Raw genomic sequence first — 24,418 nt, 5'->3', positions numbered from 1 at the left:
GTGGAAACAACCATAAGTAAATATTTGCTCTCAGTATATAGATTGAAGGAGGAATATGGCAAAGGCTGAAAAGTCATGATAATGGCATATAATTCTAGTCTTTGAGCTGATTTTAAGTTGACTGTTTCAGTATAAAGTTGTCCATTGATTTGCAAGAGCGATTTGCCATTTAGTGGAACTTTTGCAGAGCCATTGTTGTTGATCCTTTGAAAAAAGGAACAACAATAATTTTGAGGCTCAAAACCTATAAACTTTAAGGGTCGCCTACACCCTTTGATAATCCAGGAGGCGACAGAATCAAAATATGGAAGTGTATTCCATGGGCTATTAGATGGCTCACTGTGCCCAAGCTGTAGCTGCTCTTGTACTAATTGAGCAGCTGCCCTAAGTTTCTCCTGAGAAAGGGGCCCTTGGTCTACCCATACATGATTATCTGATTTCCAAGTAATTGGGTCTTCACAATGCATTATTGGGGTAGCAGGAGCTACCAAGGCCCCTCTGCTAAATTTTGATATCCTAATCCACACCTTCTGATATTGGATGCCACTTCTATGGGGATGAGAATTCCTCACTGTTCTTTCCATAGTCCCTAAGTGGGCAAAAATCCCTAAGTATCTAAGTACTGACTACACCATTAGCACTGACAAGCAACGTTCCCATTTTTTTCAAAACATCTCTACCCCTCAAATTAACTGGCCATCCAGGGAGCGCAAAAGGCTTTAAAAATCCAGAATGACCTTCTTAATCTTCCCAATGTAAAAAACTTGAACTTTGTTGAGGGGATTTACTCTGCCCTATACCTTGTTATTCTGTGGCTGCTGCATGAATGGGCCAGGAAGGAGGCCAATGTAGCATAGCAATAACAGATACATCAGCTCCAATATCTAAAAGTCCTTTAAATTTATGCCCATTGTATTGTTAGTTCCATTTCAGGGCTTTCCTGACCTATTTTTTTAAATCCAATTGGCAAAAGCAGAGGAGCAAAATAACCAATATTCTTGGGGCCCTTTTTGCAGGATGTGGTCTGAGAAGAAGAATTAGCATCCTTATACTATTCTTCCAACTGTCTGAATTAGCCATGAGGCAAATTCTTTATTTTTTATTAAGTTTAAAGGGGTGACATTGATAAATCAGGGTACATATGTTCAGAAAAAACATCTCTAGGTTATTTTTACATTTCATTATTCTGCATTCCCATCACCCAAAGTCCAACTGTTTTCAATCACATTCTAAATGGTTTTCTTAGTGCCCAATACTTCCCCCAACCACCTCTCTCTCCTCCCCCCCACCCTGTAACCCCCACACTCTTGTCAATGTCTCTGACTCTCATTTTTATGTCCCACATTTGTATGGAATCATATAGTTCTTAGTTTTTTCTGACTTACTTATTTTGCTCAGTATAATGTTATCAAGGTCCATCCATGTTGTTGTAAATGATCCAAAGTAATCATTTCTTATGGCTGAGTAGTATTCCATAGTATATATGTACCAAAGCTTTTTAATCCATTCATCCACTGATGGACACTTGGGCTGTTTCCAGATCCTTGCTATTGAGAACAATGCTGCCATAAACATGGGGGTGCATTTCTTCTTTCAAACAGTGCTATGGTGTTCTTGGGGTATATTCCTAAAAGTGGTTTGCTTGGTCAAAAGTCAGTTCAATTTTTAATTTTTTGAGGAATCTCCATACTGTTTTCCACAGTGGCTACACCAGTCTACAATCCCACCAGCAGTGCAGGAGGGTTCCCTTTTCTCCACATCCTCGTCAGCACTTATTCTGTGATGTTTTGTTGATGAGTGCCATTCTGGCTGGTGTGAGGTGATATCTCATTGTGGTTTTAATTTGCATTTCTCTAATGATTAGTGATGTTGAGCATTTTTTCATATGCCTGCTGGCCATCTGTATGTCTTCTTTGGAGAAGTGTCTATTCATTTCTTTTGCCATTTTTGGATTGGATTGTTTGTCTTTCTGGTATTGAGTTTTACAAGTTCTTTATAAATTTTGGATATTAAGCCCTTATCAGATGCATTGTCAAATATATTCTCCCATTGTGTAGTTTGTCTTTTTATTCTGTTCTTATTGTCTTTAGCTGTGCAGAAGCTTTTTAGTTTGATATAGTCCCATTTGTTTATCCTGTCTTTTATTTCACTTGCCTGTGGAGACAAATTGGCAAGTATATTGCTGCAACAGATATCAGAGAGCATACTGCCTATGTTTTCTTCTAAGATGCTTATGGTTTTATGGCTTACATTTAAGTCTTTTATCCATTTTGAGTTTATTTTTGTGGATGGTGTAATTTGTTGGTCTAGTTTCATTTTTTCCAGGTAGCTATCCAATTTTTCCAACACCATTTCTTGAAAAGGTTGTCTTTACTCCAATGTATATTCTTACCTCCTTTGTCAAATATCAGTTGTCCATAAAAGTGTGGGTTTATTTCTGGGTTCTCAGTTCTGTTCCATTGATTTATATGCCTGTTCTTATGCCAGTAACAGGCTGTTTTGAGTACAATGGCCTTATAACTTGATATCCAGAAGTGTGATACCTCCTACTTTATTGTTCCCTTTCAAGATTGCTGAGGCTATAAAAGTTCTCTTTTGGTTCCATATAAATTTTTGGAATATGTCTTCTAAATCTTTGAAGTAAGTCATTGTTATTTTAATTGGAATAGCATTGAACTTATAAATTGCTTTGGGTAATACAGACATTTTAATGATGTTTATTCTTCCTAACCATTAGCCTGGTATATTCTTCCATTTGTTTTTATCTTCCCTGATTTCTTTTATCAATGTTTTATAATTTTCCAAGTACAAGTCTTTACTCTCTCTGGTTAAATTTATTCTTAAGTACTTTATTTTTTTGGTTGCAATGCTAAAGGGGATTGATTCCTTAATTTCTCTGATAGTTCATTGTTAGTGTATAAAAATGCCTCTGATTTCTGAGTATAAATTTTATATCCTGCCAGCTTGCTGAATTCATTTATCAGGTCTAGTAGTTTTTGACTGAGACTTTCAGGTTTTCTATATACAATGTCATATCATCTGCAAATAATGATAACTTTACTTCTTCTTTTCCAATGTGGATGCCTTTTTTTCTTTTTCTTGTCTGATTGCTGTGGCTAGGACTTCCAGAACTATGTTGAATAATAGTGGTGAGAGGGGGCACCCTAGCCTTGTTCCTGATCTTAAGGGGATTGCTTTTCATTTTTGCCCATTGTGTATGATGTTGGCTGTGGGCCTGTCATAGATAGCCTTTATCATGTTGAGGTATGTTCCCTGTATTCCCACTTTGTTGAGAGTTTTGATAATGAATGGGTGCTGGATTTTATCAAATATTTTTCCTGAATCTATCAAAATTATCATGTGGTTTTTCTCCTTTCTTTTGTTTATGTGATGAATCACATTGATTGATTTACAAATATTGTACCAGCCTTGCCTCCCAAGAATAAATCCCACTTGATCATGGTGTGCAATCTTTTTTTAATATATTGCTGGATCTGGTTTGCTAATATTTTGTTGAGGATTTTAGCATCTAAATTCATCAGGGATACTGGCCTATAATTTCCTTTCTTTGTGTTTTCTTTGTCTGGTTTTGGAATCAGAATTTTCCTCTCCTCATAAAAGGAACTTGGAAGTCTTCCTTCCTCTTGAATTTTTTGAAATAGCTTGAGAAGGATAGGAGTTAGTTCTTCTTTGAATATTTGGTAGAATTCACTTGTGAAGCCATCAGGCCCAGGACTTTTGTTTTTTGGGAGTTTTGATTACTATTTCTATCTCATTTGCTGTAATTGGTCTTTTTATGTTTTCTGAATCTTCCAGGTTAATTTTTGGAAGATTATATGTTTCAAGAAATTTGTTTATTTCATCTAGGTTGTCTAGTTTTTTGGCATACAGTTCTTCATAGTATTTTCTTACAATATTTTGTATTTCTGTTGTGTCAGTTGTTATTTCTCCTCTCATTTCTAATTTTATTTATTTGAATCCTCTCTCTTTTTTTTTTGGTGTGTCTGGTTAAAGGTTCATTGATCTTGTTTACCTTTTCAAAGAACTAGCTCCTGGTTTCATTGATCCTCTGTATTGTTTCTTTAGCCTCTATGACATTTATTTCTACTCTGATCTTTATTATTTCCTTTCTTCTACAAGCTCTGGGCTTTGTTGCTGATTTTTTTTTCTAGTTCTTTTAGATGTAGGGTCAAGTTGTTTATTTAAGCTTTTTTTCTAGCTTCTTGAGGTATACCTGTAATGCTATGAACTTACCTCTTAGGACTGCTTTTGCTGTTTCCCATAAATTTTGAGTTGATGTATTCTCATTATCGTTTCTTTCTATGAATTTTTAAAATTTTTTCTTTGATCGCATTGTTTATCCACTTGTTATTTAATAATATTCTATTTAGTTTCCAAGTGTTTGAGTATTTTTCAGTCTTTCTGTTGTGGTTGATTTCTAGTTTCATGCCATTGTGATCAGAGAATGTGCTCGGTATGATTTCAATCTTCTTAAATTTGTTTTTGTTGAGACCGCTTTTATGCCCTAACATGTAGTCTATTCTAGAGAATGTACCATGAGCAATTGAAAAGAATTTATATTCTGTTGTTTTAGGGGAAAAAATTCTGAAGATATCTATAAAATCTAGTTGATCCACTATGTCCTTTAAGTCTGCTGTTTCTTTGTTAATTTTCATTCTTGAGAATCTATCTAGTGATTTTAGTGGGGTATTGAAATCTCCTACTATTATAGTATTGCTGTTGATCTCACTCTTTATATCCATCAAAGTCTGCTTTATATATGTAGGTGCTCCTATATTAGGTGCGTAGATATTTATAACTGTTATATCTTCCTTGTTGGATTGCTCTCTTTTTCATTATGTACTGACTTTCTTTATCTCTAACTATAGTCTTTGTGTTAAAGTCCATTTTGTCTGGTATAAGTATTGCTACTCCAGCTTTTTTTTTTCATTCCATTTGCGTGAAATATTTTTTTCATCCTTTTATCTTCAGTCTATGTGCATCTTTTGTTTTAAGAAATGTCTCTTGTAGACAGCATATATATGGGTCCTGTTTTCTTATCCATGAAGCTACCCTATGTTTTTTTATCGTATCATTTAACCCATTTACATTTAAGGTTATTATTGATATGTAATTATTTATTGCCATTTTATTCCTTAAAACTGTATTTCTCTTTTGCTATATTCTTTTTCTCCTTTGATCTTTTTACAACAGGCTCCTTAGCATTTCTTCCAGCCTCGGTATGGTTGTAGTGAATTCCTTGATTTTTTTTTTAATCTGGAAAGCTTTTTATTTCTCCTTCAATTTTAAATGATAGCCTTGCTGGATAAAGTAGTCTTGGTTGTAGGCTCTTGTTCTGCATTACTTTGAATATTTATTGCCATTCCCTTCTGGCCTCAAGTGTTTCTGTTGAGTAGTCGGAAGTAATCCTTATGGGGGCTTTTTTGTTGGTGATAGTCTTTTATTCTCTAGCAGCTTTTAATATTTTCTCTTTATCACTTAGCTTTGGTATTTTAATTATGATGTGTCTTGGTGTGGATTTGTTTGGGTTCCTCTTTAATGGAGTTCTCTATGCTTCTTGAATGTGAGATGTTTTCCTGCCTTAATTGAGGGAAGTTTTCAGCTATGATATGCTTGTACAAAGTCTCTATCCCTTGTTCTTTCTCTTCTTCTTCAGGAATCCCTATGATGCAGATGTTATTTCTCTTCATGTTGTCATAGAGCTCTCTTAGAGTTTCCTCAGACTTTTTGAGTTTCTTTTTTTTTCTGCTCTGCTTCTGTGCCTTTATTTATCTTGTCCTCTAAATCGCTTATTCGATTCTCAGCTTTGTCCATCCTGTTTTCAATTCTTTCCATTAAGTTCTCCATTTCTGATATTGTATTTGTCATTTCTGACTGATTCTTTTTTATTATTTTAATGTCCTTTTTTATATTTGCTATCTCTTTATTTAGGTGTTCATAATGACCATCTATTGTTGTTCTGATATCGTTGAGCATCCTAACAATCGTTATTTTGAACTCTGCATCTGGTCATTTTGTTATATCTGATTCATTCAGGTCCTTTTCTGGGGATTACAGCCTGTAATCTAGCCTATGGGAAAAGGGCAGGATCTCTGAGTGCTGCGGGAGAGCTTGTTTGGCTGGTGTCCTGCTTCCCTTTGCTGGTATTGCTGTTTCCAGGGGAAATATTCACTTCAGATTTGGGGAGAGACTTGTCCCAGGGGTTAGGGTGGCTGTCTCCCAAAACGTTTCTCCCTGTGCCTCCTAAATTACAATCCCTTCCTGCTACTCTGGTCATCTCCTCTCTCCCCATCCCCCGGAGTCCCAGGTGAGTGGTTGTGAGAGAGGTGTCTTTCTCACAAACAGTATCTTGACTTGTTTCCAGCTAAATACTGTCCATACGACTCTTCTAGGCTCTGGGGATGCAATATGGGGCTTTGTACCTGGGATTCAGGACCCTCCCCTCTCTGCTAAAATCACTTCCAGCCATGCGAGTCTCTGCCACCGGCCGTTTGCTCTGGGAGCTGGGCAGCCCTCTCCGCGTTTCTGCTTTTTCTACCAGTCTTGATGTGGCTTCTTCAGTGTTCCTTGGTTAAGGAGTCCTTTTAGTTTAGTCCAAAGTTGGTTTTTCAAGATGAGAGTTTTTAAAATTAGTTTGTAATTCACTTTGGTTCTGGGAGGTAGGTGTTGGTACGTCCACCTATTCCAGCGCCATATTGTATTCCTAGAATCTCATCCTTGATATAACATATTATTCTTCACTTCTCTGCCTTATCTCTTGTCATTTAATATGACAATCAATTCCTTAAGAAAATTCATTAGTTCTTTCAACAACATACATCAAGAATCTCCTATGTTTGGTGCCACATAGATCTCTACATGACCTTCAGTGATGTGCCACATCTTAACTCATTTTTACACTATTTTGTTCTTGCAAATTTCAGTCGTTCTTCATTGTCATTTCTGTCTAACAGTTTCTGTATTTTCAAATTTTTATTTTAAAATAGTGATGTCAGAAAATTGGTAAAAAATGGAAAAACAACTTCCAATGAGAAGCAGTAGATGACTCACCAGTCTTATATACACCATGCTATCTCCACCTCCCCACAAATGGGATCACTGCATCTCATGGTGTTGATGTGTGAAATTATATTATTTTACCCTCTGTGAGGCTCATCTATAAACTCCTGTGTTATATCCTGTGTGCACTGGGCTGCCTCCCTTGTCTTTTTCATTCAGTCCTTTCTGTAGAGCAAATTCTCCCCTATCTTCTGAGAAATACCTCATGGGAGATAAAACTTCAGCAGATCTGCTGCTCTTCCAAGATGTGTTTATGTGCATGCTGAAATGCTAGCTGACTGCCTCAGAATTCTGTTTGTACACAGGTACAGGCCAGACCTCTGAACTTTCAGTGTTCCTCTGTGCCCTCCAGTCAGTGCAGATTGTAATTTTAACCCTCATCCTGGCAGGTGGCCTAGTGTTTCTTTTTGAAGGAAACTTTTTCTTTAGGCTGATGTTTCCAAACATCACAAAATGTGATCTGATGTGGGGAATGAGTGAGCTGTTTCAGTTCATAGTCTTTGCTGTGGGGGCATTTTCTTGATGTATTTCTTGGTAGTTTTCTTTCAGCACAGTCTCTCTCATTTAAAATTTTTTATTAGTTAGAAGTTTTGGATGATGTTTGTACATGCTCATCTTTTCTCTCTTATTTCTGTTCTCTCTCTCTCCCTCTCCCCCCCCTCTCTCTCCATCTCTCTCTCTCTCTCTCTCTCTCTCTCTCTCACACACACACACACACACACACATGCAGAGTTTGTATTCTAAATCCTTTATGGTGTTGTCTAGCTGTCATATTTATTATTTCCACAAAGTTCTTGTTTTAGTTTAAATGTCTGTTACCCACAAGGAAGAACATATTGTAGTAATCTGCACTTTCTAAAGACCCATGACATGTCCCACACGAGAGAGTTCTGTCTGACCCAGAGAACTTTGATCTCTTCATAAGATTATGTGTCTTTTAAGAACTTGTTATCTCTCTGTCTCTCTTCATTTTCATGCCCTCAATCTGTCAAAATCAATGGTTAGCACCTGGGAGACACAGAGTAGAATTAAAAGGACGGGAGGAATGAAGACTGTTAATTTTGACTTAAGATGAAGTTTTTGTTGTCCTACATTCAAGAATAACCTCTATACTGATTGGAGACATTGACTGCCATACTATAGGAGTGGAGAGCCACTGAAAGTATGCTCTAAGTAAACATATGAAAAACCAGTGACTTCGGCTTGTCAGAGAGAGTAGGGGGTGCAGAAAAAAGACATTTGAGGGGCAGAGTCTAGGCATAGAGTGATAACATGTGTCCCGGGGAGGATTCGAGGTGCAATGATAAAGTCAAGAGACTCTGCAGATCAATCCTTTGTAGCTGGTAAACTCAGTTTGTGAGTTTGAAGCAGAGTTTCTAAACATGGGGGGGGGGTCCTCAAGAAAGAAAATCCTGGGAGGCAACAAACAGACAGTTGACACCAGACTTGAACTGACAGGAGGTGTGTGCAATGCAGAAAGTATCCTGAGGGTTAAAATACAGAACCTGTTCCCATGGGCAGGTCTCTTTTGTCTGCCTCTCAGAGAGTGAGATTCTGTGGAATCTTCTTCTGTGTTTTGGTGAAATATACAAACATAGGCCCTTGCTGGTTTGCTCAGTGGTAGAGCATGCACTTGGCTTGTGGATGTCCCGGGTTTGATTTTTAGAACACACAGGAGAAGCAACCATCTGCTTCACCACCCCTCCCCCTCTTTTTCTTTCTCTCTCTCTCTTCCTATCTCACAGCCATGGCTTGATTGGTTTGAGTGCATTGGCCCTGGGTTCGGAGGATGGTTCCATAGAGCTTCTACCTCAGGCACTAAAAGTAGCTCAGTTCTGAGCATGGCCAAAATGAACAGAGCATCAACCCCTTTTGGGATGCTCTGTGTATCCTGGATGGGGCACATGCAGGAGTCTGTCTTTCTAACTGCCCTTCTTTTGTGTGGAAAAGAAGAAAATAAATTACAAACATAAAATTTATATTTTTAATCATATTATGTGCAGAATTTACCGGCATGTGTTATATTCAGTCTCCGTTTACCACCACCCATGTCCAGAGTTATCCAGATCGAGGGCATAGCCATCAATCTCACTCCCTTTTTCTCTCTGGCCCAGCCTTTGTGATCATGAAGTATCTCACCTCCCACCCCTCAGCAGCTCAGGGAAGACACATTCCTGCCTAAGACCCTAGTCTGTCACTGTTATCACAGTAATACTGATCGATGCCCTGCCATGCCCACATTGCAGAGCTAGAGAAATGGCCAAGGAAAGGTCTCCAGGTAACCCCGTGGGGATGCTGGGAGTCTCTGGCTCATGCACAGTTTTGCTGTCCTCCACATTTCAGGGGCTGTCATGGCCTCCACAGTCACATGGTGCTTCACCCGCAGCAGGGGAGGTGGGGGATGGGGACTACCACACGGTTCTACCCACAGAGGTACTCACGTTGGTCCTGGACTGGGGCCTGCGCAACACTTGCTTTTAAAATCTTCCAAGTTGTTGCTGAAAAGACACAGAGCCAGGCTGGAGGCCAGTGATGAGATATTCTTCATCCCACGTCTGACAGTGGTAACAATCTATTCCTTTAATGAAGACACATCAACACAAAGTGAGGCAGAACCTGTAACCTCCAGAACAATGGCTGCCCATTAGGGTCCCCATGTTTGTAAACACTTAAGCATTTTAGCAACATTAACATTGATTGATAGTATTTGTTCTTTGTATTGTTACTTTTTCCCAAATGTACACTCAAACCACTCAATGACAGGACTCTTATATCACAAAGGAATAACGTGACAACAGAGGTATAGTTCGTGCTTGTGTGTCTGTGTCTGTGTGTGTGTGTGCATGTCTCCTTGTGCGTGTCTCTGGTGTGTCTGTGCATCACTAATTGGGCATGTTTCCGATGTGCGCAAATATGTGTATATGAGTGTATGTGGTTTAATGCAGATACTGTGATTGTTTATGAAGGTTTATTTTAGGGTCTGAGAGGCCGAAAAGGCTTCACAGAGCAGGGGAAGGGACACAGGCTTTGCAGACTAGGCTGTTCGCTGTCCTGTGCTGGGACAACTTAGAGGGAAAGGGACCACGACAAACCCACAGGCATTGCTGTGACCCAACGTCATGACAAGTGAATGGCACGTAGACAAGATGGCTGAGCACAGCATATGGGTGAGCAGGGACATGGGGACAGAAAGGAGCCCAAGAAGGGGTCAGGCCAGGCCTGTATGACCCGCCAATGGGGGGTCTTGTTTCCCTGCACGATTCCAGGCTGCATTTCTCAGGCTGTGGCAAGAGCTCCATGACCCTGTGTCCACAGAGCACAGAATGTGGATGAACAAGAAGATGTTCCAGAAAATAGAGACTAATTTACATGGACATGATCCCCCTGTGATCACATTTATTCAAAAGGTTTTGAACAAAGTTGATAATTGTAGGTACCACTTACATTTTATTTTCTATTTTCTCAGGAATGTTTATAGAAGCCGGGCCAGGCAGGGGTGCAAAAGAAAGAATAGTATGTACAATATACCAATTATATTTAAAGAATGTGTGTATGTCTAATAACAAATCCTCTTCCTTCAAACATTTAGAAACACATGAGCTCTAGTGTTTCAGAGTACGAAAGGATGTTTGAAGAGAGGCTAGACTGTGGAGGGGGAACACTCAGTGGACTCTTAGGGTCAGCAGGCAGAGAAGCTCAAGTAGGCTCATTCCGTCCCCAAACAGATCCACACCTGAGACTGGGACTGTCATGTCTGTGCCGTGGGAAAAAGGACTCTGTAGATGTGATAAAGTTACAGATTTTTCTTAAGGAGATGATACTGAATTTTCTGGTGATCTCTAAATATCATCCCACACATTGTCCATGAAAGAGATCAGAAGATTTTCATACACAGAGAAAAAATACAGCAATGTCCCCTCATGGGGCAGAGAAAGGAGGGATGTTGATACTAGACGAGGACAGCCACCAGCCTTCAGCTGGAGGCACCAGGGATAGATGTTCCCTTCGATGTTCCAGAGCCAGCATGGCCTCCTGACACTGTGATTTCAGCAGAGGTTACGAGTTAACACTTTTGTACATGGTACTCGGGCCACCATGACACCTGGACACAGGGTTTCCCTACATTACCAGTGACACCACCCCCAGGCTCCTGCGTGATGAAATCCACCCCAACTCAAGGTCAGAGACTGTTGGATAAAACAAGACAGGCAGCAAAGTGCAGGAAAGAAATTTATTGAAGCAAGACGTTGAAACCTTCACATTGTCCAAGAACCATCAGGTCATCATTGAAGGACAAAGAACTGGCATGGTAGATTGTTATATCTGTCTGTTACATGCATCTTCCGGGTGGATTTAAAATAGAAAAAGAAAGAAAAGAGACATCAGTCATGAAGCTCCTGCAGAAGCCAGGTTAACACAGACTGTTGTTCACAACCCAGATGTGGAAGAAACTGCAACCAGCAAAGGGAAGTGGAGGCACCAGGCAGGTAGCCGTGCGTGTGGGGAATTCAAAAGTCCTGGTCCAGTCTGCACAGACCGTGCGAGTCAGGAGAGAACCATGTCCACACCCCGCAGGTCTCTAGTGGAGCGAGGAGAAGGCTCATTAGTTGGGTGGAGCAGCCCGGGGTCCTTTCTCTGAGTCCCAGGACGAGGACTCCACTTGTCACTAAACGGGAACACAGGGCTGAGGGACCAGGACAGGATGAAAAGGAACATGGGCTGTTCTCCTTGCAGATGCCCCGCCTCCAGGAGAGGAAATTTCCCACATGGCACACGGACTTCCCCACACTGCTAATCCAGCTAGTGAAGACATTTGTGTGAAACCTGAATTAATTCCAGGGCAGACATGCTGAGAGACACCTTTACATCAGTGTGATCTCTGCATGAGGACATGATTGAAGTGTTTCAGCTCCACATGGGGCTGCAGAGGACACAGGGAGGGTCGCGGCCCCCTGGCTGTGAGACGTGGGTTGAAGTACACGAGTGGCCTAGGCTCTGTGAGAGCAGGAAGAGCCCCCAGCAGCCGCCCCTCTGTACTCACAGAGGGCAGGACCGGCTCTGTCCCTCTCGCTGTGTCTCCTTTTCCCTCTCAATCCTCCCGTGAGAGTCCCAGGGACTGTGTCACTGGCTGAGGGGCCCGTCCTGCTGGGGGAACAGTCTCTGGCCCTGCCCCATCACACCCTGTGGGCCTGGCTGTCCCTCTACTCAGGACACTGTGGGGAACCTGGTGCCCAGAGAGGTTATCTGAGAAGGACGGACATGCCCTGCGCTATGTGCATCCTTTGTCTAGCTCAGCAGGTGTCACGTTATCATGGAGCTTGTGTACACGGGCCACTCGATCAGACGTGAGCAGACGGTAAGCTGCCTTCACACCCCGTGACCCCAGAGCAGGACCCTGTGCTGCTGAGCATTAGCCTCTATGTAATGGAGAATAAATTACCACATATCTGTGAATTTTCACAGTGTCTTCAGAAGAAATCTTATCCAAACACTTCTTCACTTCCACGTTGCCCTCAACAGCTTCTCGAGGTGCATCGTATCTCTGAAGTTCCTCACGGTAAGCGCTGACAGAATGCAAAAGCTCATCACTTGGGAAAGAACTGCTGGGCAGACTATTACATTTGCTAGAGTAGAAGAAAAACAAACAATCGATATAAAAAACTGACTTTTTTCCTATGGCTCCGTACCTTACAGTGTACAAGAGCCTCGCAGGGTTTATGGGCACACCTCCTAACTGGCAATGACAATGCAAAATCCTGGACGTTGTGACCTTGTCAAGATCACAGAGCACTTCACAGAGCTCAGTCTGGAAAGCTGGTTGGCAGATCCCTAGTTCAGGTTTATCCTTTGTAAAGCACACCTGCGACTTTCCAGAATTCCTGCTTTGTTGAAATTTACACTTTCCAGATTTCAAAACTTAAAGTTTGCCTGTCCGTATGGTGAAACCTTCTTTAGTCTTGATATGGGGAGAAAGGAGAAGTTATCAGTCAGTCTTTCAACTGAATGGCAGTAAGAACTCACTAGAGGCCAGAGAAAGGAGACTAAATCTGCAGAGGAGGGAGGAAGTCTACTAATGTTAGAAGATGCTCCTTTAAGACTAAATTAGGCTATAGGTTTATGTCATTGGATGAAAACCGCTGAAACGATTCACACTTCTGAAATTATAAACATGTCATGATGACTCTTGTGTTCTACACTGATGTACAGAATTCCTTAGAGAAGGTTGGAGGTGGGAACTGGGGCTTACTACCCACAACACTGGGATTGTGCTGAGACCTGAAGTAACCACTTTTGCTGATCTGGATTATTTACCGTTCCCCAAGTCTTTGCAACCACCTGCTACCCAGAATGTGCCCTACCAGGCTCTGATCAGACCTGATCAGACAGCAGCTACGCGGAGATGGTGAGAGGGTCAGATCAGAGGCCACATGGAAAAACAGGAGGGGGTTCAGAAAGTCAGATGAAAGACAATGACTCAAAAGGACTTGAGGCCATTTGGCTTAGTGGTAGAGCATTGGTGGGCATGCAGAAATCACAGGTTTGATCCCGGGCCCAGGCACAGGCAATCAGAAGTTCCCATCTGCTTCTCCACCCCTCTTCTTTCCTTTCTCTCTATCTCTTTCTTCTTCTCCCACAGCCAAGGCTCCATTGGAGCAAAGTTTGCCCAGGTGCTGAGGACGGCTCCATGGCCTCTGCCTCAGGCACTAGAATGGCTCTGGTTGCAAAGAGGGCAATGCCCCACAGGGGCTGAGCATTGCCACCTGGTGGACATACCAGGTGGATCCAGGTCCGCTACATGTGGGAGTCTGTCTCTCTGCATCCCCACTTTTCACTTCAAAAAAATGCAGAAAGAAGGCCCTGGCCGGTTGGCTCAGCAGTAGAGCGTCGGCCTAGCGTGCGGAGGACCCGGGTTCGATTCCCGGCCAGGGCACACAGGAGAAGCGCCCATTTGCTTCTCCACCCCTCCGCCGCGCTTTCCTCTCTGTCTCTCTCGTCCCCTCCCGCAGCCAAGGCTCCATTGGAGCAAAGATGGCCCGGGCGCTGGGGATGGCTCTGTGGCCTCTGCCCCAGGCGCTGGAGTGGCTCTGGTCGCAACATGGCGACGCCCAGGATGGGCAGAGCATCGCCCCCTGGTGGGCAGAGCTTCGCCCCTGGTGGGCGTGCCGGGTGGATCCCGGTCGGGCGCATGCGGGAGTCTGTCTGACTGTCTCTCCCTGTTTCCAGCTTCAGAAAAATGAAAAGAAAAAAAAAATGCAGAAAGAAAAGAAAAGACACAAAGGCTTGAGTCAGTATTGAGGGCATGAAGGATCGCCAACTCATTCACAAAGTTTTTTTTTTTGTTTGTTTGGTTTTTTTTGTATTTTTCTGAAGCTGGAAACGGGGAGAGACAGTCAGACAGCCTCCCGCATGCGCCCGACCGGGATCCACCCGGCACGCCCACCAGGGGCGACGCTCTGCCCACCAGGGGGTGATGCTCTGCCCCTCCGGGGCGTCGTTCTGCCACAACCAGAGCCACTCTAGCGCCTGGGGCAGAGGCCAAGGAGCCATCCCCAGCGCCCGGGCTATCTTTGCTCCAATGGAGCCTTGACTGTGGGAGGGGAAGAGAGAGACAGAGAGGAAGGAGGGGGGTGGAGAAGCAAATGGGCGCTTCTCCTATGTGCCCTGGCTGGGAATCGAACCCGGGTCCCCCGCATGCCAGGCCGACGCTCTACCGCTGAGCCAACCGGCCCGGGCCCTTTTTTTTTTTTTTTTTTTTTTTTTTTTTGATGAATGGCCAGAATGAGCCCAGAAAATTAGCAGTTTCCACCCTAACGATGGCACAAGATCTCCAAATTCTGTCCGGACGCCTAGAGAATGAGAAGCACATATCAACAGGCTGAAGGCTGCCAGTTCTCAGAGCCCACGGGAAGATCGATCATTCAAATATTCAGATAACACTGGCTCTTCCTGAACTGGGAGCTCTGCTAAAGCTCTTCCAGCCTGAACATCATATGAGTCTGAATCCAGGAGTTCACAGGCTGTGGACTCAACTAGCACCTAAAAGACCCTGGGAAGCAGAATGCCTGATGGGACCTGGAGCTGCCCTCTGACACACGGCATCTCACTGCTCTGTCAGAGCCACTCTGAGCGGCAGCTGTGAAAAGCAAGGACAAGAGGGGACTTGGAGAGATTATGCATTTATTCAAGGTCACAGCGCTGCTGAGTGACAGAGCCATGACTCACAACCAAGTTACATTACATCATGCTGCTCTGACAGGTAGACCACAGACAGGGATGAGGATTCCAATGGAGAACCCTTAAAATGAGCCTGCCATGATGTCTGAGAAAGTTCCAGATCATTAGGAATTGAAACAATGAGCCCTGGCTGTAGAGAGCTAGTCCATAAGAGGAGGCAGAAAGGGTTTGGATTCTGATCTGCTCACCTCCCACCCATAATAAGTCACCTCGTATAAAGAAGGTTACTTAACCAGGCAGATGGTACTCACATTAGACATGATACTCACCCTCATAACAGGAATACATCAGAGTGACAAGCAGGACACACAACACTGGCTTCATGGTGGACTTTGCTTTGAGTTCAGCTTTAACAAGAACAAGCAACTTAGAGCTGGACTCAGCAGCCTGCAGAGCCTGAGGTTTTTTGCACCCAGTGAGCCTCCCTAGTCCTCTCCACAAAGGATATGGCAGGTCACAAGGCCTGGCTTCTAGCACTAACTTCTTCTCTGAGGAATGATGCCATGCTTCTGTGTCACAGAATCAAATGACTTAAAATGTTAAGCATTGCTGGTACCCTGCCATCTTTGCAGCAAGCGAGGGTGAGGTTAGACATGTATACTCAGTGATTGACAGGAGGTCCCTGAGATTTGGTTTCTTAATTCCAGGCCATGTCGGTTTGCTGATCACTCTCAGCCTGGTGCCAGGCATAAAGATGAGGGTCAGGAAGTACCCCTGGGTGTGCAGGACTATGAATTAACAAACTACTCAGGTGGGTTAGGGAGCATCTTTAGTGTGAGATGGTGCCTACTCTGCCAGGGCTCCTTTGACAGTTGAGGGAGAAAGGTCAGTGGGATGGAGACAATTGTGAAGAAATCAGAGGTGTTTGGTTCCTGAGAGAAACCTATGAAAAGAGGAAGATTACATCACTACTCCTAACTTCTACTTAATCTAACATATCGAAACTATCACGTGACATTTCAAACCAATTTAGAACAGCATCTCACTCTAATCTACTGTTTCAAAAAATATCAAAACTGATCCCAATTCAACTCACATGCTATACTCTTCTAATTGACGGTTTCACTTGTCAGTTAGGGGGATCGCACCTTCTGGGTCATCAGAATCCCAGTAGTACAAGTGCCCACAGCGCCCGTCCTCTGCCTGTCCCCAGCCATGACTAGATGCTCCATAGAAACATGGGGGAGGCATGGCCAATTCTGAAGAACATATTAGGATGCAGCAGGTTACAGAGAGGCATTCTGGGGAGCCACTCAGGAAGGGGACAATTGTGACAGTAGGAAATGTTAGGAGGAGGGGTCCCAAGGGAACAGCCTGGAGGAAGATAAGACACCGTTAGCCAGAAGCTCGTGTCACCCTGAAACACAGGAGGGCCTGGTGGAGGAGGGGAGGCTTTGTGACTGGGGATGCAGGACGGGCTGAGTCAGGGGAGTCCCCATTTTTCTCCGTGGAGGCAGGTGGTAGGTGGGAGAGACCCAGCTGACACTGTGCCCCTCCGGGCTTTCCTGCTTTGTTTCAGATCTCAGGTCAATGTCAGTTATAATTTGTAAAATTATTTATTTCTAAAAAATAATAAAAGGCATAAACAAACAAATATATGAATATTGACATGAATACATTATGGGACACCCACTAAAGAAATGGTCTAAAATTCCCTCAAAAAATTAAAACTAGAAATACAGTGTGAAGGGTCAAGTTCAGCTCTGAATACAAACACTTACTTGCACACCCATTTATCGCAGCACATTTCACAAAGGCCAAGAGCTGGAAGCAGCCCAGGTGTCCATGGATGGATGAATGGGTTAACAGAGTCAGAGCACACAGATAATGGGATATTATCCTTATCCCCACAGTAAGGCAGGAAATCCGTCACATGCTGCATCCAGGGTGAATGTGGGGGACAGTACAATATGTGACATAAGCCAGTCACAAGAAGACAGTAATGTGTGATTTCTACTCATGAGGTTTCTAGAACAGTCAGATTCATGGAAACAGAACATAGAAGGTGGTTCCAAGGGGCCTGGTGCTGAGGGAACAATTTTCAGTAAAATAAAGTCATCAAGGTAACTGTGAACTGATTAGAGCTGCAAACAACCATCGTCACCCTGCATACGGGTGCTTTGGGAGACAAAGCTTTGTTGATAATAACTGCAGTAATTAAAAGAATAGTAATGTTTTTTATTTCTACCTAAAGTCAATGTGTGAACATAATTTATCATATTTAAGCATCGCTACTAATCAATAAGCTATTATATTTCCCATGTTAACAGTTGAGTCAGGTAACTTTCAGAAAGTAGGAAACTTGCTCAAACTAGCAGAGTTTGGGGACTGCTAGGTCGCGCTCAGGCACTGATGTGCAGGATAAAGTACCCAGTGCTACCCAGTCGGGGTGTCTGCTAGTGAGGACGGGTCACATACAGATGAGGTGGTGACAGTGAAGTCCCAGCTCAGCTGCTCACAGCTCAGGTTCTGCTTCAGTTGAACCCTCTAGTTGATGTTCATTCTAATTCCTTCATCTGTCTGTTCAACTCTTTTATCTTCTTCTCCTTTTCAATTAGATCACTGACTGACAGCAGTGAGCGCTGCCCAGGCCAGGAGCACAGACTCTTCTTCACTGCTGGTGGAACGCAGAGGGTGCAGCCACTTTGGGGGTGCTTTTTCCCTGAGAACTAAACGTCCTCTTAGCACACAGTCCAGCAACTGCACTTTCTGAGAACAAAGGTCCCACCAGGTGTGTGACGCTGAGCTGGGGAAGGCTGTGCGTGTCTGGATATAAAGGTAAATGGGATTTTTCGGTACTCTCTGCTCGATTTTGCTGTGAACTTAAAACTACTTGAAAATAAAGACTAGCAAAAAAAAGAGGGCAAACATTTTGTTGAAAACATTCTTATCAAATAAATGGAAACATAAGATAAAGAATGAATTGATGAATTGTCACGATACATGGATAGGTGATTAACTACCAGAGAAATCTTAGATAATCCTCAGAAAAAACTGTCAGAATGAATGAAAGTTCACGATATAGCCGAACACAGGATTGGCTGGGAACACCCGTCCTTGCCTGTAACCTGCACCACCGCGTGGAGGACAGAAACCATGACACCATGGCAACCGGAACTCTAGCAACAACAGAAATGTACTGAAGGCCACACACTTGAAGGATAAAATCATAAAATTTACAGATACCAAAAGGGATCTAAAAACACCAAGGCTCACTCAGTGTTCCTGAAGAAATGGTAGAAAATGTAAAGAAGTCCTGTAATCTCAGACTTTCTACAGTTTCAATCCCTCCCCTATCAGAATCCCAACCGGGCACTTTTACACCTGGCTTTGAATTGTGAACAACTCTTTGGCTTTTTTAAATATAGAATGTGTTACCTTATTGAGTTGTGAAGAAGACTCTAATTTTAGGACCAGACTACCTAGATCCAAGCTGAGCTCTGGAACTTTCTACCTGTATTGTCATCAGCAAGATGCTGACCCTCTCTGCCTCAATTTCATCATCTATAAACAAGGAGTCTGTGTTAAGATAAATATAATAATTCAGGGAAATGCTCTGCACCGTATCTGGCAGTAAATGTCAGCTATTACAATTATGCAACAATATGAAACTATAAGTAATAAGTCAAAGAGATAGATCACCTTATCCTTAAGGGCAAATATCAGACTGAATCTCACCGACTCTGCCAGGGAGGTAACTGTTTACCTGGGAGCTAACACTGCCTGCTTCTGAGTTGGCTCTGGTTCCATCGGGGCTTCTCTAGGGAAAATAAGATCATTGCTTTCTAATCACTTAATTTACTGTTTTATGATCACATCGATGTGAAGGTTCTTGGGACTTTATTATCCTCACTACTGGATATCGGAGCTCAGGGTCCATGAAGTAAGTGGGTGGGGATAGATATTCTCCATCCCAAAACACAGAGTCTCTGAACTCCTGTCCTTTGCAGAATGTGCTGGTGACACATGTCCTTTGGCTGCTGTTGCAATCGCAGGGCTCCTCTAGCTCAGTCTCTAACTGGTTAGCAGGTACGTAGCATTGGTTGAGAGGGGGGAAACCAGAAGAATGCAGGAGAGGGGTCCTGCAATACCTGTGATCTTATGCTCAAGTCAGTGACCTCTGGGTTTCAGACTGAGGGAGGAAAGGTTGACTGAGAAAGTCTGAAAAGTAACAACTCATAGCTATAACCTTTTTTGTTTTTTTATCAGTTCCCTGAAATGAATTTGGAGCACCAGCAAGAGCAATGGAATATGTGAATAGTCAAGGACAGACAGGCTAACCTCCTCGCTTACCCTCTCCCCTCCCAGAGACACAAAAATCATGTAGGTCTGCAAACAAAGAAGTCAAAGAAATCAGGCACTTGTCACATGAAAACTAAAGTTGTAAAGGGATATTAGACTCTAAAAAACTAATTTTGGGGAGTTCATGCTTTGGTGCTACTAACCTCCTGTGCTCCGCCAGCTACTAATAAATTTTTCTTCCTCTATCAAGTTATCTGAGTGGTTTTTATCCTACACTTGCAGCCATTTCCTGCTACATGGACACATTTCAGGCCTCACCTCTGGGTCGTGATGACCTTGTATATACTTTTATAATTTCTGTCTTCTGGTGACACTTGTTGTCATGTCCTACCTCCCTGTCATAAACATCCTTGTTCCTTTTGATCAAGAGAGATGCTGTACATGTCATCTGTCCATTCCTAGTTAACATTGACTCTGCACATACAACTCTAGCCTCCAAAAAAAAAAAACACAACTAAGCAATATTTTGTGGCACACAAATTTTTTCTATGGGGACTGGTTCCTGGTGTCCTTGCTTGAACAACATAAGAAAGGACCTAATTCACCATGTCTAATAAGTCACTAAAGATGGTTTTCATCACTTTTCACCCATAGGCTAAGATCAAGTATAAAAACAATTTGGAATGATTGAATACAATTACATTTTTGGCCAATACTCCAAAGGAATACTTTTAATCACTTGACGTCACTACCACGACCTTATCCTTTCTGCATCTGCACATTCATGTGACAACTGTTTTCAGAATTAAGACATCTAAGGATAAAACTTCTGACTAAAATACCACATTTTAATCAAAAAATAATACTATCCATGGATAGATTAAGTCAGCATCAGGCCTCATTCAGCTCATTAAGAGATATGTTTATCACATCTTACTACATACATTTAAGAAACATAAGATTTTAAATTTTATGTTTGATATTTATCCAAAGCTGCAAGGTCTCAGATGGTGTCCAAGTCACCATGTCCATCACCTTACAAACTCCATGAACCATGTTTGTACCTCTTCCCTCACTATTGTGCACTGAAGAGTCATAAAATTTATGCCCTGAGCAGTTGTGCGATTCAGCTGGCATTCACAGGTTCAGTAGAACCAATACCTAATCTTTCCTTGAGTTTGGCTAACCAGTTATTAAAATGACACTTGTAATCAGGTTTCTCCCTAACGTGCAAACCTGGGCAACTGCCTAATGTGCAAATAACAAATTTACATTCCTTACTGTTTTTTAACATTCATCTGCACAACAGCATATTCTAAGCGCCCGTAGTAATGTTCATTCCATCCATAAGTAAAGAAATGGGATTCTACCCGTACAGTGAGAAGATGGTTAAGGAAAAATCACACAGCCAATGATGCTCAATTAAAAGTTAAAAAATTGCAAGTGCGGATGCCAATCAAGAAGCAATACAATATTATCTTAAATAACAGTTTTATTGTTTTTGGTTAGATGTTATTTAATATTTTCTCATTAATATTTTCAAACATTTTCTTATAATCTAGTTTTTTGGTCCTTTTTTATTCTTATTTAAGCATCAAATGCATAAAATAATAAACTACTTTCAGTATATCCTTTTTTGTACTTAAAACAGTCATTAGGACTGAGAACCAGTTGTTAAATTATTTGCATCCCACCACTGGCCCTGATGCATCAGGGACACATGTGAGCAGCTGTACCCCTCCTTCCTATTCCCACAGACACCTGCCTGCCTCCCTTGGACCCCTGATGAAGCTCTGACCTCCTCCTGTGGGCTGTGAGCTGCAGAGGGAAGCCTGCAGAGGGGAGAGGACTGTGGGCCAGCGAAGATTTTTTTCTTCTTGTTCACTAACTCTTGCCATGACTTAATTGTGCTCTGAGTTGTACATAGATAAAAGACATTAATAACAGTGAAAAAAATTACACTGTGGAACAAATATTTTTTCATTTTATATTGCATGAGGTTTTAGAACTATTTCCATATACTTCTGCATTGCTGATTCCAAATCTGAAATTCGTTTTTTGATGCATGCTCTAGTTTTTATGAATTTTAATTTCATTTTGTTATAGTTAATGGCATGCATTAATTTTTAAATTGGAGTTAAAGGGCAACAACTCTTGGGTTGAATATAACCACAAGGCAATTAGTGTTTTACAAACATCACTTTTACATAATTGTAGTTGTTTTTAAAAGTACAAAATTATTATCTGATAAAAACACCCTCTTATTTTTTTTTAAGATTGAATCATGAGATGACATCAGAGAAATGTCGCTATAAGTAGTGATAGTGATAAATCTCCCCAAAAATTCAACAAGATCTTCAACCAGATACAGAAAAATCTATCCTTGGAGCCTCCAGAAGTTCCACACTAAACACGAAGGTATGATTGAGTGAAATATTGACTAAATATATAATCAACCCTGAAGGAAATATGGAGGAAGAAACACTCTGCCTTCCTCACTAACCTAAATAAGGGCTGCTTTCACTGGGAATTGAGAGTATAGGAACTAAGGCAGGCATAGGATGTGAATAGAACCAGACTGTGGAACAAACGTCTGAACCAGGCTATGGCATGGACATTCAAGTCAAGGAAAAACTGTGCTTGTGGCAACTCAGTCCACACAAGCTAATGCTCAAGCCAAACTCAGACAAAGAAAGGCACTTGGGACAGCCATCCGCCCGGATCTCCTGGTTGGCGCGCACAGATAGTGGGTGAGAGATTCCTCCTAAAGCCCTGGGAGTGAGTGCCCATGTTACCAAACAGAGGGGCAGAGTCAGAGGCCTTTGTGTGGGCCAAAACCAGAATCTCGGGGTTGCCCCTGTGCCCCAAAAGGCAGAGCACGGGAGGGAGCAGGTGTGAAATTTTCTACACTGGAACTTTTCCATGCAGGCGGGGTGCCTCACCCGGAGTGAGAGGCAGCTGGCCTGATCTCCAGGTCAGCAAGCACAGAGAGTGGGCAAGAGATTCCCTCGGGAGTGGGTGCCCGTGTTCCCGGACAGAGGTGCTGGGTCAGAGGCCTTTCTGTGGGCCAAAACCAGAGTCTCGGGGTCACCCCTGTGCCCTGAAAAGCAGCGCATGGGGAGTGAGTGGGAGCAAAATTCCCTATGCTCAAACTTTTCTGTGCAGGCAGGGCACCTCACTCAGAGTGAGAGGCAGCTGGCCAGATATCCCGGTAGGAGAACACAGATAGTGGGCAAAATATTCCTCAGAGTGCCCCAGGAGTGGGCGCTCGTGTTTCCAGACAGGGGGGCAGAGTCAGAGGTCTTTGTGTGGGCTGAAGCCCCACCTGATTATACTAGCGGCTCTGACTGATTGAGCCTTACCCAGAGCTCTGCGCTGAGTGAGGATTTGCCAGCTCTTTGAGCCTCTTACTCTCCAGGCAGAGGCAGCAGCAACCTCATAGCTGGATTATCAGGTTACTAGTTGAGGAAGGAAAGACTAGGAGAGAGGCTCCAGGAACACGGATTCTCTCATTGGCATAGCCTTCAAATGCTAATGAGCCTCAACTGCCAATGAGACTGAAGCCCAAAATATGACATTGCCGTAGAAACTTATCAACTGCAAACCTCTACCTAGCATGCCACAGGGGCAGAACCCAGGGTACAGAGTCACCGACCAAGAAAAGGGAGAGAAAAGAAAAAGCAAGAAGATAACCTCTCAAAATCAATAATAATCCACAGACTTTATAATCCCATTTTATTATATTTGTTCATTTGTTTCTCTTATTTTCTTGTCTTGATTATTTTCTTCCTCTTCCAATTTGGTCATTTAATTCTCTGCTACTCTTACTCTTTCTTCTCCTTGAACTGCACTACCCATAAGTTTTACATCTCCCATTATCTTTTCTTTCTTCTTCCTTTCTCTCTATGAGGGTTGCACTCTAAAACACTTAACTCTCTCTCTCTCTCTCTCCTTTTATTGTTTTTTCTTCTTTTTGTGTTTTCCTCTTACTTTTTTTTTCTTCCTCTATATTAGTTTCTTCTTTTCTCCTATACTTTTCCTCTCACTCAATCCTCAATCACAAACAAATTACTTTATCTGGGACTCAAATTTTTCTTTGTGGCATTTTGAGGGTTTTTTACTTCACTTTTTTTAACTCACTAGCAGTGCTCCCAACCCTGGCTTTCCATTTCATCTAATTCTTGCTCCACTAAATACAATAGTAATTTTTAAATTTTTCCCCTTTTTCCTGTTCCCCTCTTATTTCTCTCATCATATCTCTTAGTCAACCATCCCCTAAAAGCAAATCATTTTATTCTTGACCAAATTTTTATTCCTTTTTTGCATTTTGTGGATCCATACCCCCTTTTTTGCCCCTTTATCACTTCTCCCCAATGCAGGCCCTCCATTATAGGTAGTTTTTGTTCTATTTAGCAAAATATAATTCACAGTTTACCACAAGATTTTCTCAAGAAGGAGGGGAGAGGAGAGAAGAGGGGAAAGAGGGGGGAGAATAATAATTCTTTTTATTTTTATTTTTTTAACTTTTTATTCTTTATTAATTCTCCTTAATACTATCCACAAAACCACCTTCAGATGCCATTAAGGAAAAAGAAATGGAATATAATGGATACAAAAGACAGAGAGGTAGCACAGATAGATGAGGAAAAAATCTATGAAGAAAAAATTTAATATATTGGAAACCTTGGAGCTAAAAGACAGAGAATTTAAAATAGAAATCTTAAAAATACTCAGAGATATACAAGAAAACACAGAAAGGCAATTTAGGGAGCTCAGAAAACAACTCAATGAACACAAAGAACATATTACAAAGGAAATTGTACTATAAAAACAAATCAAACAAAGATAAAAAACTCAATTC

General features: G+C 42.2%; 1 protein-coding gene across 1 annotated transcript in view; it reads right to left on the bottom strand.

Annotated features, from left to right (window-relative positions):
• Positions 1 to 24,418, bottom strand: part of LOC136320896 (secretoglobin family 1D member 2-like) — a 181,066-nt gene that overhangs the window by 62,314 nt on the left and 94,334 nt on the right. The gene's annotated exons all lie outside the window — the stretch shown is intronic.

This window comes from Saccopteryx bilineata, chromosome 1 (assembly GCF_036850765.1).
Source record: "Saccopteryx bilineata isolate mSacBil1 chromosome 1, mSacBil1_pri_phased_curated, whole genome shotgun sequence".
Lineage (NCBI taxonomy): Eukaryota > Metazoa > Chordata > Mammalia > Chiroptera > Emballonuridae > Saccopteryx > Saccopteryx bilineata.
Note: the sequence above shows the minus strand (reverse complement) of the source record. Positions and strands in the feature narration are given on the sequence as shown.